Genomic DNA, 16,068 nt, shown 5'->3' with positions numbered 1-16,068 from the left:
GGACTCAAAGTTTCCATGTGTGTGAATGGGTGTCTGTCTATGCGTACCCCGCGATTGACTGGCGAGGGGCGACCACTCGGGTCTGACTTCCTCCCACTACCCAAAAACATGTTAGGTTCATAGTAAGCTTTTGAGTCGTCCAGATGTGTGAGTGCTTGTTTGACTATCGTCTGCGATCGAATGGCGACCGGTCCCGTCTAGCTTTCTTCCACGTTCCAAAAACGTGCATGGTAGGTTTAAGTGACGAGTCTCAATTCTAAGAGCAATTAGGAAAAAAGTACAGTTTAAAAATAACCTTTAACTGTGTATCTTCTTTTAACGACACATTCTTAGGCTTATGTTCAAAGTGTCACATATGTTCAAAGCTCTCTGCTTTAACGCTGTTCCAGCCAGACTTCTGTGAAAAGTGTGCTCGAGCACCCTAGCACCTAATTCCGATTTCATGTCAATCTTAGGTTAGCTTAGCAATTAGAAGGGACTTCTCAGTCTTTCCTCGTATTCCCTTCATGAGAACAGCACTTGTCAGAAGTATCTTGTCTTATTCGCCACCATGGAGGCAACGATTACTGTCTTCATGGTGACTCCATAATGTGTTTAGCTGCACTAGTAGCCGGCCAAAGCTCATTGCTTGCTAGTTGGTGCGGCTTAAGTAGCACTGAGCTACTTGAGCCTCGACCTACGATTGGCGCGTTGCTCCAATTTTATGTGTGTCCAGCCCAGGAAAGCTTTTTGACATCATCTCAGTGGTTGATTCTCAGTTTTGCCTTACAAACTGTGTTGCAAAACCGCTTATTTTGAGCTTAAGCTGTTGTTCTCATGAGTTCAGTTTTCCTAATTTAATTTAGGGGGCGGGGGCTGAAAAGGCACACAGTTACGCACTAGAGGATCCATCCATCACCCTCACCTCACTATGTAAAACTTGAGCACCTTCATTGACATAAGTGGTCATCTGGCGTTACTTAGATACTATTATTAGGCCCAGGCCTATTAGCTTGCAAGCTAGCAATTGGCTAGCGCCTCTTATCGCAACATGACAACCTGTTAGGATGTATTCCAAACTCAATTGCACATGTTTTCTCACTATTGGTGGCATGGCTTGGTCCCCATCCTTCAGGAATCGCAGCGATTTTATTGTAGCAGGTATTGGCATGCATCAAAAGTGAGTCAAGTGGAAACGAGGCATTAGCCTAAGACCAAATGCCAAATAATTATTCCTTCCTAGGGCTTTAAGTGTCTCTGCCTCCTCTCTTGGTCCACTCTTGTGCCCATCTTTCATCCATTGCCCCCAAACCCCCAACCCACCCACGACACCACACATGAAAGAGACAAGCATTCTGATTGTGACAAGGTCTGTCATCGCTCTGTATTAATAGCAAATGTGAGCTCGCCCTCGACCGGGCTATTAAAGGGTGGAGCCGAGCAGTTTGTTGACTGAAGTTCTTTCCCTGACTGACAACACTTCAAGGACCATTCAGTTGTCACTCATTCATTCAACATTTTCCCCAGATTCATGGCTGGAATGACCTATAAAGAAAATGCGCACAAAAGGATGAACGCGTAAAGTATTCACTGTGCAAATTTTATCCATCATTCAGTGCTGAACAGCATTCTTTTCTTTCTATAGGTTCTAACAGGTGGTGAGAAATGGGTCACATTCGTCCTCGCCCTCGGGCCACACTGTCCGAAGTCGCCGCCGCATAAATGGATCGTGATGGATGAGGCGTCCGTCAGCGGCCGCAGCCTCGGCAAACGAGGAAAGAAAGGAAAAACAAACACACTCGGGGGGGCTTAAAGTCACGGTCCGGCTGGGTGACTTTGGGGAGCTCAGGTGTGACCGAGTCATCGGTTCACAAAGCCGACAGGTGACAGCGGGTCAAAAGGAGCGAGATGGGAGAGTTGTTTGTGAATTGATGTACCCGAAGCCTCTTCAGTCTTTATGCCTGTCATTAGTCAGGTCCAGCCTGAAACGCGGCAACCGAGCCATTTACACCTCCGGAGTCTCGTATCGCCTCCATTACGCCTGTGAATGAAGAATCCCCTCATTAGACGCCGCTCACGTTCTCCGGGCTATCAAACAATGTGGATCTGACCCGCGAGGACGCTCAGGATGTCCGTTATGTATCGAGCAGTGCATCTCCAAGAGGGGCTCTCCACAAAACAAATACTTCTCAGAGGAGACAGGATGTTGCTGCAATACCAAGCGCTGCACACAACACTGAATTTACACCCCCCGGGTACGAGCAGAAACAGATGGCGACGTTTGGAGAGTGAAGAAACGATTGTGAGAAGCTTGTCTTTTTGTTTTTCCTCTTGGGGATTTTTAGATGAATACATGGTTAGTTCAGGTTAGCAAGGTGAAACGTCATCCCGTGACGGCTTCTAAATCAACACTGTTATTCAGCTCAGGCACCTGCAGCAGAATCTCTCATTAGGAATTTGGCCGGAATTTTTCCTCATCTTAAACTTTTTTCATAATCTTATCAAAAATCACTGTTAACCCCCGGACCAAGGGATAATCGCTGCGGATAATCTTTTAGTGAATTCGAAAATCGGCCTTTGCCGACACCCTGCTTGAGTCCTCAAGCTCTGTATCCTGCAGTTAAAGTTGAACACCCAACAGAGTAAGTTTCAATTTGGAATTGAACTGATGTTGTCAGTAAAAATATGCGCCCCTGAAACAACACAACAGTAGACTATCCAAACTGACCTTAGCCTCGGTCACGGGACATCGATTCCTCAATTTCCTGGAGAACTAGCCAAACAAATTCAAGTTAAACAGCCATAAAATTCTGTCATATTGTACAAAAACCTCCGTTCCTCCATCAATTCCCTCCCCGCTTATCCCGTCAGAAAAAACAGTTAGCATCATATCACTGGTAATGGGGAATCATTGCCAATGATCATGATGACTAACTTCACGGATTTTTTTACTAATCTAACTTTACAGGTTCCTTTGGCAAAAATCATGTTATTGTCATTTTGTATCATTTGCAGGTGAAGAAGACAAGACTCGACCTTGAGCACTCCTCGCCCGGAGGTGCGATGGTTGAGCCATGTTCTTGCTAATCAGATCCCTATAACACGATTAGCTTAAGCCGTTGAACGAATCGGCGATTACGGGCAGCGGGGGACTCACGGACCTCTTTTTCGAAATGCCAAACTTTCCCTCAGCCACCTGCTGAAGGAAAGACGATACCCTGGGATGTGTCACCACCGGCTTATCTGCAGTAAATGCACCTCCAAATATAAAGAATCCTATTCACGCATGCTGTTCTCCGGTGTTCGTACTTGACTGTTATCCAAATGTAATGTTTTATTTTCACACGTGTTTCTCATTTGTTGCTGCTGCACAATCAACGTTTTGCATTACAGCAACAGTGAACTTGGATATCCTCATGTTTTGGCTTGACTGATGTTTTATTGATGAGCGTGCCTTCCACTAAACTTTCTCGTGTGTTTTGTACTTTTGTCATGAAGCCTTCCCTCCAAAATGCATTCATATGTCTTCATCTCAGATTCTGTATGTACTTAAGACAATATGAGTCATACCTTAGGGTAATTATTAGAAGCATGATACAGTTGTGAGGTTATTTTAAAACAGTTTGTACAGCGCTATGGTTAGGTCATGATTAATGAGAGAGTAAAGTCGAAAAAAAAGTTCTGTCCCGATACAGAAATTTGTTTTCATCCTTTTTCTTTTCTTGTTGGCTGGGATGTTCATTGCTATCAAATTGAATGAAATGTAATATAAATACCAATAGACCATAATTTAAAAATATTTAATCTTTTTTTGTCCAGGTAAGACAATTGAAAACAGATTCTCATTTGCAGTACCAACATGGCAGCAGAGAGAGTAAAACAAAGCAAAATAAAATAATTTGAAAAAAAATGACCCCCGAAAATGTACCAAACAGTAATTTGTGCTATAGTTCACGTTCACATGGTGAACACAGCAAAGATAGGGTGAGGTCTTGCCAAGTGAATACAAGAATTAAAAAAAAAAAAGGTAAAATGTTGAATTGTAATTACTCATTGATCAAAAAAACTAAACTTAATCAAATATTGCTTTTAATCTAACTTTGCTATTAAAATGATCATTATGTATGTCGGCAGGAAGACCATAATTAGTTTTTGACATTTATTTCAAAGATATATATATATATATATATATATGAATATATATATGAATATATATATATATGAATATGAATGTATGTTCCTTTTTTAAAATTAATTTTTAATTTATATTTTATGATACTACTGCTCTACAATTCCAAATGTGAGTTGCAGGTGACTCGAGCCCCTGCTACAAATCCAACGCACCTCTCCACGTGAATGCACTGGAGCTTGTCACGCCCTTCTGGAAGAAGTGAGTTCCCAAAGGAAGTGATTTTGATTGGGCCTCCAGCGTCGCACCTGTGCGTCAACATTCTATCATCCTCCTCAACTTCCAGAGAGGAGTACACACAGGTGACTCGACCCCTGTGCTAAAAATCCAACGCACCTCTTCACGTGATTGCACTGGAGCTTGTCACGCCCTTCTGGGAGAAGTTGTTTCCCACCGGAAGTGAGTTTGATTGGGCTTCCGGCGTCACATCTGTCATTCAACATTCAACTTCCAAGGTAGGAATTCTGTCCTTTTGTTTAATTTATTTGTTTTCATTCTCTGTTTGTTTTAAGATATATTTGGTCAATAATGGTGATGTTTTTTGAGGGATGTGAGCTAACTGGATGACTGAAGTCTTTTGAACTTGATGCTTCAGTTTCTTTTTCTTTTTTGTCACACGTTTGCTAGTTATTATTGATGAATAATATGATTGCTTGAAAATTATCATTGACACACCATTTACCTTAGTTTCACAGACAAGTTGACCCTTGAGGGGATTAGCGGATCGGAAAATGGATGGATGGGTAATGCCACTGCTGTCGTGATTTCCCCTCCATTTTGTGCCCTGTCAAGAATGTGGCTGAGCTTGCCTGGCCTAGGTACAATCAAAGTCCCAGCTGGTGAGTTTGTGTTTTCTTATGCTTTTATATGACTACGTTGTTTTGTCTGCTTAAAATGCTGTTGCTTTGATGGTGTGTGCTGTTTCTAAATGCTTAGGACTGCATTTCTATAACCTTTCCAATATGGTTGGCACACTATCCATTGTTCAAATGCTATACACTGTGCATTTGTTATTCTTCCCAAGCAGTGTTCTCTTGTTGTAGTTTTCCGAAAGAAATGCATTCTAACACAGTTTAAACCAGTCACCTTGGTCCCATTTCCCCTTCATTTCATGCCCAGTGAAGAGTGTGGCCAAGTATAGTTACGGGGGTCTCTGTAGACTCAAGTTTTTAACCAGCTGTCTCGGGCTGGATGATATGGCCTTGAAGAAAACCCTATTTTCCCCTCACAAAAATCTTGGCATTCAGATTTCAATAATGGGAAAAGCAAGTGGCAATGATATTACTCAAACCAAGTTTTGCTTTTTGTTTTTCCCTGTTCTGGGATTTGCTTGATTTCTCTTGATACCAAACAACATTGAAACATTTTTTCCTCCCTGTGGAGTGTTTTTCCCAGCATCAAGTCCCATGGAAATAATATACATCTTTCTTTACAGATGATGTGAAAATAAGTGCTTCCTTTGGAAAAATGTCTCTTCAGTCCAAATAATTACACAGCTCTTTATAAATTAACGTTTCAAACACTGTAACCTAAAATGAGCTGTCAAATGGCACGGACAAGCCAGTTATATGCAAGAGTAAAAATGACTTTATTCTCATGTAGAGTTTTCCAGACAATGCAAGGCAAACTATTTGCAGCTTGAAAGCACATAACTCGGGTTGAAAAGTTTCTTAAAAAAAAAAAAAAAAAAAAAGAAAATCCTGTCAAATCAACTGGCCTACTCACCCAGCCCTATTACTGACTAAATTGTTTTACTGCATTGCTGTACTTCTGCCTCAGAAATTCTTGAAATGCCATTGCTATGATTGTGGATACTATTTCTAAATGCTTGAAAAATGTTATTCTTGCTGAACATTCCGTGTTTTACAACTGCCACATGTTATGCCCCACACGTCCCCATTTTTTTGGAAGGTAAGTTTAGGATAACCGATCCTGACTGTTTATGGTGAACCTCCTGACAAGGTGAGTAACAATGGCAGTCTTGTCTACACATGGCCGCAACATATGCTTGACATTGGAATAATGTTTTTATATGTGCGCTGCCGCCCTTTCGAACCTCATAAATGTCCAAATGTTATAACAATTTCTCCCATTTTCATGTCTTATGTAACATTTGTTGGACTTTCAATTCCAAACACAATTTGCATTTAATATTCTCTTCCCAGATCTTTCTAGCGTGAGCCCCACTCAACTTTAAAACGTACATATAATACCCCCAATGGAACACTGTACTTTAAATGGCCTTCTCACAACTCCCAAAAATTGTTTCATTGCTGCTGAAACACATTAAAAGAGTGACTAGATTAACCTTTTCACTAAAATAACTGTTTGACATTACAGTTGATAATTTTATATTTAAAAGGCTTTGTGCTGTATAGATCTTTGTTTGATTTTTGCCAATTGAGAGAATTGTGTAGTTTTTTCCACAATTTCAAACCCTAGCTCAATAGTAATTGATTGATTGATTGATTGATAAACATAGTCCGATACCGTGACACTGATACCAATGTACCAGCCTGATACACTATTCTTCACTCCTTAAACGTGGTGTGTGCAGTTTAACATTTAGCAAACATCTTTTTAAAAAGATGTTATTGACACTCTTAAATTTTACTGTAAATTGAACACAAAGTAAATCGAATTGCACATGTAATTATTCAAACGCATAACTTAACAAAAACTTGAAAGCATAAAGCTTACACATGAAACCAGCCATAACCATCATCAGGTTAACAAATTAGCCATCGTTGCGGTACCTTTTTAAAATAACACTATTCGAACTCAAAGGTAAGAACAATTTATGCACTGATGCTTTAACAGTACTCACAGGCTGCAAATTATGCGCTGCAAAATTGACAAGAGGAGGAGTAAAGCCTCGCCCGTTCAACACGAGCAATTTGATTAAACGTCTGAAGAAATTCAGTTACAGACATACCTTGGAGGGACCGCAACTGCTTGAGTAGACCACCCACTGTAGTACAGAGGGGTTAATAAAGTGCTTACAGCAGAAAACGTCAGGAAGCTGGCATGTGTGTATGTGAATTGCTATATTTGAGTGAGAAATATGCCATGTTCAGTAAATGTTTTTGCATTTTTGAATAACACGATTAAAACTGGATTGTGTTCAACTTTAGGGTTTCCACTGTAATTTTCCTCTTTGCTAAGTAACCAGCGATACGCTTGTGTGTTTTTGCCAGACATAACAAACACAATTGTACAGAACTCTGACCGGGCAGGAACAATGCTCGTGTTTTGTCCGTGGGCAAAAATTGTACGCCTCAAGGACTGACTCGACTGCATCCCTCGGGGGCAGTCAAGGCTTGGACAATATTTGTTGACGTCGCTACCTTGATTAGTGACTCAACGGGAAGATGAAAGTTTCACCGCTTTTATAGGTACAAGAGATTAAAATCTAGTATAGGCATGAGCACAACAAGCATTTACCACTATCAAGGGTTCTGTAGTATTTATTTCATGAATTTAGCTTTTTTTTTTTTTGAGTGTCTTCTGAAAAGTGTTTATTGCAATATAAATTGGTTAATGTATTGTAAATATTAGTGTAATAAACAATTTTATGAATACATTTAACTTTCTGAAATTATTTATTGATTCTAAATAAAATAAATATGATTAAAATAACAATTTTGCATAATCATTATACATACAAAATTGGTTAATATTTTCTGAATAAAATAATTTAAGCTAAACGGTTTTGCATAAACGTTTGAGTTTTTAAGCAATTGGCCAATTTATTGAAAATAATAGAGTAGAAAATATTGTTAAAATTGTTTACGTATGATTCAGCATTTACAATTATAATTCTGTATCGTTTTTTTTAATGACTTCAAATAATTGATTGATCAATTTCTTGTAAATGCTCAAATAATTTTTAAAAAATTAGACATTTTTAGCATATGTGTTTAACATTACTTAAAATAATTGGTTATATTTTTTCAAATAAATTTGTAAAAAAGTGCATTGAACAATTTTATTTGTACAGTACACTCGAACGCATCGTTAAGATTACTGTGAATAAAATAGATTATAATAAGAATATTATTAAAATAAACAACTTTGCTTTTAATGTAACACACTTAAGTTTGCCCATGCCTGATGGAGTCTAATTGATTGATATTTGACCCCCCCCCACCCCTCCGTGTCACGTCATGGAAAATGTCTGACCCGCGGAAGATGTAAAAAGATGTCGCCGCTGCACACTCCTCTGTGTTGCAGATATGTGAAAGACAACAAATGTTTAAAACAAACAGGAAGCGCCCCCGAGATGGTTGATGGTGGGGGGAGCCTGGTGGTGGGAAGATCAGTTATGGGCCTCCGAAGAGTCACATTGTTTAGGTCAGGCCTCCCCAAGTTTGACTTTTTAAATCTACACAAAAGGAAGGATGGGAAAGTCTGTCAGTTCCTCTTCCTCTGCACGTACATTTCTGAACAACGTTATTGCATCTTTTTGAAAACATCAAGATCCATATTTTCCTCGGCCGCTTTACGGCGAACTATCATGTGTCACGGCGTCGGCGGCTGCTGTTGCTTTGGAGCAGGAAATCCCTTGTTATTTGACTGGCTTTTATGAAAGACATTTATCTTTTAAGTACACAGGACGGCCATTATAACAGGGTAAACAAACAAATATTATTCTAATCTAATTGTTCTTGAGCTGAAGTGTTCAATTATTTTGACTCGTGTATTCTCAAAGTGGTGTCAATTTTTGTCCTTGTAGGGTATTCGCTTGCGGTGTGTGTTATTGTCAACCTCTAACGGTTCTAACATACAATAGGTCTGCTGGTTTACTGTGCGTTTGTCTTGTATTAAAGGAAAAACTATACGATCATGCCTACTTGAGACAACAATATACTGTATCCGTTTTTTATGTAGTCTAGCAAGTAGACTTTACGCAGGTTTGATCTGTTGGATTGGATCTGCAGATATTTAGCATTTTATTCAAAATTAGTGAGCGATTGTATTGTCATAATTTGAAGATCAATCAATGACATCATTCTGTGCTGCCATCGTGAAGAAGCCAATGTTTCTCGCTATATACAGTCGTATTTTTCTTTGTTTTTTTTTTCCCCCAATGTATTTTTGAGGGATATTATTTTTTGCCAATGCATTTGAAAGTCCGTCAATTGTAGATTTATTTTGGCTATTCGTGGGCCGGGCCGGGCGACTGGACAGTAAGTAAACACAAGTTGTTTGAATAGATTGGATGGATTTTCCATCTTCTGATCGGATTGTGATTGTTTTATTTAAAACTCTGTGATCCGTGACTGGTGATCAGCTCCCAAATCCCGATCATCTAAAGCCTACTATCAAGTACGTATATTCAAAAAAAAAAAGTCATATTCATTGTAAACGTCATCAGGCACTTTGTATGTTAATTCATATCTGTGCTAATATGAGCTCTGTACTTAGTCTCTGTATTATAAAGTAGTAGAATCTTTGCGCAATACAAGTAAGAAGTTTTTTACTTGCTGATTGAGTTTCCTCTTGAATAAAATGGCCTTGGCCTGATAACATATGAGGATAAACTGCTTGAAGGGACAAAATAAACACAAGCTAAAATTGGCTTACTCTCTCCATTTTCTTGCTCCTACTTGAATGACAGAGCTATGGTTGCATTTGAGGTTAAACAGCTTGAAATGACAAAACCAGCACACATGCTAATATTATCTCTGTACACTACTGTATGATAATCCACAGTCACTTTGTTCTTGCTGCTCCTAGTCCCTTCAATTAAAATTACCATGTCGTAACGGAGGATTGAAGATATAGTACAAATGTCAACATAAACACAAGCTAATATTAGGATACCATATTGTTTTTTGCAGTGTGATACCCCACAGTCTCCAGTTTACGATTTGCTCAGCACCCCTTCATCTCCACTCCAATAAAATTGCAGTGTCACAGCACTGCGCAAGTACATATGAAAATAAAGTTGTACAATGTCTCTGGTTCCTGTGGGTGTATGCCAGTATCTTATGGCTTTTTGCTCTCAGGCTCTGCAGGGGAGGCCCAGCTAAGTCAATAGCCGCGGGGCCCTCCAGAGCACATAAACAAGCTTGTCCTCAGGGGAAGAGGGTGACTCGCGCCATGCTGGCGATGTTATGTCATGCGTTTATCATCTCGCGCGGCAACACATTTGACAGATTTATTTGGAGCATTTTCCTCACTCTTTGACAAGCCAATCATCCAACTAATGACCCACCATCGGGGACTCGGCAACATCTTACTCATTTGTTGTATATGTAAAACAAATCGAGGCGGAGTATTTATTTGACTTTTTGGCGAGAGACATTTTTCATTTAAGGCTGATGAAACAGTGTCTCCTCTGTGGCTTTGTTGGCCTTGCCTAGCCACATTAGGTTGACTTGGCTACTTGTTGGTTTTCCGAGTTTGGGGAAAAAAAAAATTAATTTCTTTTTTTTTTTTTTTAATTAATCTTGTGTCATGAGCAGTTAAAGTCAGCAGTATTGTTGGGACCGGCGTGGTTTCCAAATCATTACAAAGCAGTCAATCCAAATTTGAGCATTTTCCTCCTTTCTAATAAAATCCAGCAAAGGTCAGATTGTGGAATGTCTTTAAAGATTAACCGATATGATGATCCTTTTTAGTGTGGTGTGCTAATCCCGGTTTCTCACCTAATGGTAAAACAGTCAAGGCCAATGATCGTAAATGTTAAGCCCAGTCAATATTTACGATGGCAAATCCTTGTGAGTGGTCAACGCAGAGTCTGTGATTGTGACTTAAAATGTAAAGATAGCCAATCAGCAAGCTCCCTAAAGCCCACACTGTTGCTGGACACAAATAGAGGAGCAACTGGTTGTGTTTAATACCTCACAAGTCTATAGAGATATTGTTACTTGTGTGTGGTGCACTGTGGTGGTCATCCGGAGTGTACCAGACATTTTTTGAGGTGTGTCCGAAAAATTCCAGGATATAAAAGATCTATTTCAAATCCAAACCACAAGTTTTCCCCTTCGGAATCATCCCTCTGGAGTCGAACACACTTTACCAAGCGTCCCTGTTACGCCTTCATGCACTCCTGCAAGGATTTTTCCGGAATCCTCCGCAGCTCCTTCGTCACGGCCATCTATCTTGATGTCGTCCCCTTCATGATGCTCTTGAGCTTGGGAAAGAGGGAAAAAAATCATACAGAGCCAGGTCGGGTATGTAAGGGAGTAGCTCCAGCACGGCGATGTTCTGCTTGGCCAGGATTTGTTGGATGCTCAGGGCATTTTGATCAGGAAATTGGTCAATTTGAAGAAGCCCCAAGTACTCTTGCCTGTTCTCACACAATGATCGAATTAAATATGTTTGATCATTTGGCCCACAAAAAAATCCCACAAACTTTGTAGTTTAAAGTAGCAAGAACACCCAGTGATTTAGATTTTGTCATTGTTCTTTTTTAAAATGTTCCTTTTAACACCGCTTTAGCTAACGTACAGACCCTGTACTGCAGAACACTGCTTGTCGAGTAGATTTGTCATTGTAAAATTTGAACATTTGAACGCAAAAACACATGCCAACTTTAACCACTACCGCACTACTATATTCCGTACACTCCTTTTTACTACAGTTTTCCATTCTCTTGCCACTCTCTTTTCTTAGATTACCTTTCCCTTTGATCGACAGATGTAAATACAGGAGACCCTCATTCTCTCTCCATTGTGGTTTTTTTTTTTTTTTTTTTTTTTGACTGACGTGTCACGTGTCAAAAAGGTGTGGTTTTCCATGTTGTGGAAAACTAGGCAAGTAATGCACCAAATTGTGGGGGGCCCCACAGGATTAGGTTTCGTTTTTGTGGGCATTCTTTGTGTCGTTATAAAGTTAAGATTGGTGGTTGGATATTCAAGCCATCTGTTTACAAAAAATGAAACTGTTAGGCAATAACCTATGAACATGAGCATAGTGTATCCTATGAACACTGCTTCATTACTGGCATGAAGTGTAAACATCTCGTTCTAATATATTGTAGAAAAGACTAAATAGGCCAACCATGTATCTTTTAAAAGCTCTTTTTCGTCACAAGGCCCCGACGTGGTTGCAACATTTGCTGGGACAGGGAGTTGACTTGACCTGATGCTGGTAATAGGTCAAGAGATTATTTCAGGCTGTCCCAGTGACGTTTTCCTTTCGTCGTCTTTTTGTGTGTGTACTGTACTCATGCAATTGCTGGCCAACCAGTGTTAAGCTGTGCTTCCTGGAATTTTTTTCATATTGTAATGCAACAATGAAATTTCCTAATGTGTCTGCTTTAAACACCCAAGGGGATGTTTTTAACCTCCCTACGTCACATTGTCATAGTTGGTGTGGCTCTGGGGTGGCGTGCCAGTTCCTAGATGGCAAGGCCTTCCCAAGGAAGGAGGTGGGCATAGACTGGGTTCTCATTCTTCTCCAGCCCTCCCTTTTTGTATTTTCATTTTGGGACTTTCATGGAGCATGAAAATATGTGAATGTTAGGTCAAACATCGTTAGCCCGTCACATATATCCAAGTGAAACAAAATATTGGCATTGCTTCACTCTGAGGATTGGATAATAGTCATATGATAACTTAATGTTCTGATGAAAGTGAGGGTTTGGGAACGTATTTACCTTTCAATTCCGAGTGTAAAACGATGAAAGTGAAGGACTCTCTTCTCTATCTTCTGCAATGAATCACAAGGGGGGAAAAGTGCGTCAAGCAGAAATGTGATTTGCTGATCTCCTGAGAACACACACACTTTATTCCCAAATAAGAACAAAAACCTCAATTTTATTCCATCTGAGAAAACTAATACACATGGTGCCATCCATTTTATTTTATTTTTTGGAAATAAGTGAAATGCTCTATTTCATATTTCATAGTTATTACAGAGTCGAAAGTAATGCTCCTAAATTGGTCATAAGTTGTGCTGTCTTTTCCCAGTGGTAATCACAAGAGGCACTGGGAGGCCCCCTCAGTGCTCTTACTGTTTGTTTCTGGGGTCAGCTCACCCCCGCTGTGGAGGGGAGGAAGCAGAGCCAGAGGAAATAACGCAACAGCGGGGTATCTCATGCCAATCAACGCACAGCAAAGTGAGAAACATTAGCCCATAGATGGATGCGCAAAGATTTCCCAGAGTTGATATTTTACCCTTAGGAGAAGCTATGTGGTATACTGCTGTCTCCAAAGCTATGCGTTAGTCATTTATCAAAGACTTTCATGAAGTCATGGACTTTTGAGTGCCAGTAAGTAAAAGTCTTTTTTTTTTTTTTGTCTGTTGATACCCACCATTTTGGCGTTTACAGTAACTGGTGGTCAAGGTTCACAGATCTCGCAGAATTACTGTAGAGAAGGCAAGTCACCACAAAGTGACACAGAATAAAAACTCTTCCAGGGAGCTCTGTAAATATTTTCCTCCCCTCTCGCAGCCATGCTGATAGACTAATTCCTCTCACTAATTAATCAGCCAGGAGTGGGGTGAGGCTGACATGGGAGGAACTGGACAAGTGGTCAGCATTGCTTGTGTTGGAAACCATCCATCTATCAGCGTTTCGTACACAGCACGGCCTTGACTCGTGCCCAGAGTCATGTGTGCAGGCGTGTAAACAAAACACTGGCGAGGAATTCCTTTTGATATAAATACTACTTCCTGGATTAGACAATTAATTGGTGACCTTTATAATATGGTACAACATAATCTTGTTGTTCCATCTTGAATTCTGTTGTTGTGGTTCGGAGAGACTTTGATGTTCTTGAGTGTATGCTTTATTTAAATTTACATCCCAAACATGTTGCACTATTAAAAATGACTATACTGATAGCTTTCTGAAGTCATTGCATGTTGAAGGACTTCAGTGACTCACCTCTTTCAGGGATGTTCTACCTTCCTATTAGTTTTCAGATCATTAAACACAAGCACACTAACTGGCTGCGATGGGAAATAGGTGGTCCTGCTTTTATGGCAGAGTTACGTTCCTGCGGTTGTGACGTAACCCACATTTGTACGCGGCTTGGAATGCAAAGTTTTATTTCACCAACCTTATCTCACACAGTCGTAAAGTCATAATTAGAGTAACTATTTGCATAAAAATTCCGTTCCGTTACAGAAACTAGTTCATTGTGCTCAGTTTGCAATCTTGTATGTCAGGACCATGGTAAACAGAGTAACCCTGTGTTGCATCAACAGATAACAAAAAAATCTGTGTTGGTGTAGACTGAGTTTTTTCGCCCCTATATATTTAGAGTGTTGCTTTATCCTTGTCAGAGGGGAAATTGCTTCATCTTAGTTCCATTCCCAAGCTTATGTTAAAACAGATCCTCCAGCGAGCACCCTCAAACTGGTGCCACGTTGTTTACGTTTTACAATGGCTTGTTGATGTATCAATAAATTGATTAAATGTATGAAAATGTTTATGCACTGTACTGTCAAAACCGTTGGAGAGCAGATCTTTTGAAACAATGGAACAATCTAAAATACAGGGCAGGCCAGTGTGCAACGCGCATGAAGCATCCGTACTCGTAGATGTACAATTAACATACATGTGATACATGGTGTACTGAAAGGATTTAGGTCATATGGTCAATTCAAAGTGTGAGATGAGCCTTGTCGTCTAGTAACACCGCAAAAAAACATTACGGTTCTTGGGGAACTGTCCATTTATTGTACGTAATCTCGCTTTGATAGGCTTTGGGTGATGTACGCAGATATTGGACTCTGAGTTCGGGCAGCGCAAATCAGGTTAACTCTTACACCGAATGTGGCGGGGCGGCCCTGCGAGCGGCGGCCCCTGTTCCATTTCCCCCGGCTGCATTAGCCACTTGTAACAGAATTACAGCTCTCATCTCATTTTTCATTGCATTAAAAGGGCCATCGAGAGTTGGACACGAGATTAATCCCAAAGTGTACCTGCACTACTGTCATTACACGCACACACAATTCCCCCTTATCTCCCTCCGATAGACTCATCACATTTTGCTCTTATATGGAGTCCGTCACTAATCCCTCTGAAAAGCACACACTCCTCATTAGCCTTTTGGCTCAGTCGCCGTCTTAATTGCATTTGAACGAGAACAGCGGCGCTGACGATGACCATTACAATGACTCAGACCCATTAAAAAGCTTTAACAAGGCAATAGAGAGACAGGCGTTATTGCTAACCTGAAATAGTTTGTGTTTTTATCTGGATTAGTTTGGCAGCACACTGCGGACTGTCTTCAGTCAAAACAGTGTTGTCCTCTGTTTAACACGGCTGCAGACTCGCAAGTTATAGATGTGACTTTTCAATCTTTATCCAAGGGAGGTTTATATTTTTAACATTAGTCACTCATTCTACTCACTTGGGATGTGCTGCTCAGTTCAATGCAGTGTTAATTATTGGCATCCTCCAAAGAAATGTCCATGTCCCAAAACGCAAAACACCACTTTCCAGCACAATAACACACGTAGGTTCCAAAAGGACAGTTGTCGTTATTCATTATTTCTATTACATATGTTTCATATTTCATTCTGCATAAACACTCCCCAGGGCAAATTATAGTCCGATATTATTGCGTGAGGGGCATTTTCCTATTGTTGTCTTCACAACAAACATAGAATTTATTGTGATCTTTACCCGACGCAACTGTAGGGTACTTACCATTCACAAGAGTTTGTATCCCACTACTGGGAAATTTGGATCTCCGGTTAGCGGGGGACGGCGTGTTGGCAAGAGGCTGATTCCCATGCGTGTTTCCCATGTAGGTTGTGCAATTAGTTTGAGAGATTTACTTCAAATGAGCAGCAGGGTGGTGCAAAACAAAACAAAACAGATGCAGTATGCCTTAGGGTTGAATTGAATGCAGGAGTTTGTACTCAAGAGACCTGTTATTCCAAATTTGTTTTATTGCATTCTTTTTCCGATTTGGCTCATCTATTCTTCAATA

General features: G+C 40.2%; 1 protein-coding gene and 1 long non-coding RNA gene across 5 annotated transcripts in view; both read left to right on the top strand.

Annotated features, from left to right (window-relative positions):
- Positions 1-3,633, top strand: part of LOC147127347 (uncharacterized) — a 42,607-nt gene extending 38,974 nt beyond the window's left edge. For all 3 annotated transcript variants that reach the window (XR_015084278.1, XR_015084280.1, XR_015084279.1), the window contains 2 exons: positions 1,625-2,281; positions 2,995-3,633. This is a non-coding gene — a long non-coding RNA (uncharacterized LOC147127347). The remainder of the gene's footprint in view (positions 1-1,624; positions 2,282-2,994) is intronic.
- Positions 3,634-4,349: 716 nt separating this feature from the next.
- The window catches only part of LOC147127344 (uncharacterized), a 112,145-nt gene continuing 100,426 nt past the window's right edge, over positions 4,350-16,068 (top strand). For both annotated transcript variants that reach the window (XM_086021472.1, XM_086021470.1), the window contains exons 1-2: positions 4,350-4,623; positions 4,856-5,007. The gene's annotated coding sequence lies outside the window, so the exon portion shown is untranslated. The remainder of the gene's footprint in view (positions 4,624-4,855; positions 5,008-16,068) is intronic.

Source organism: Filicampus tigris, chromosome 21 (genome assembly GCF_054856515.1).
Source record: "Filicampus tigris isolate MCC_2025a chromosome 21, RoL_Ftig_1.0, whole genome shotgun sequence".
Classification (NCBI taxonomy): Eukaryota; Metazoa; Chordata; class Actinopteri; order Syngnathiformes; family Syngnathidae; genus Filicampus; species Filicampus tigris.
This window is presented reverse-complemented; position numbering and strand designations above follow the sequence as displayed.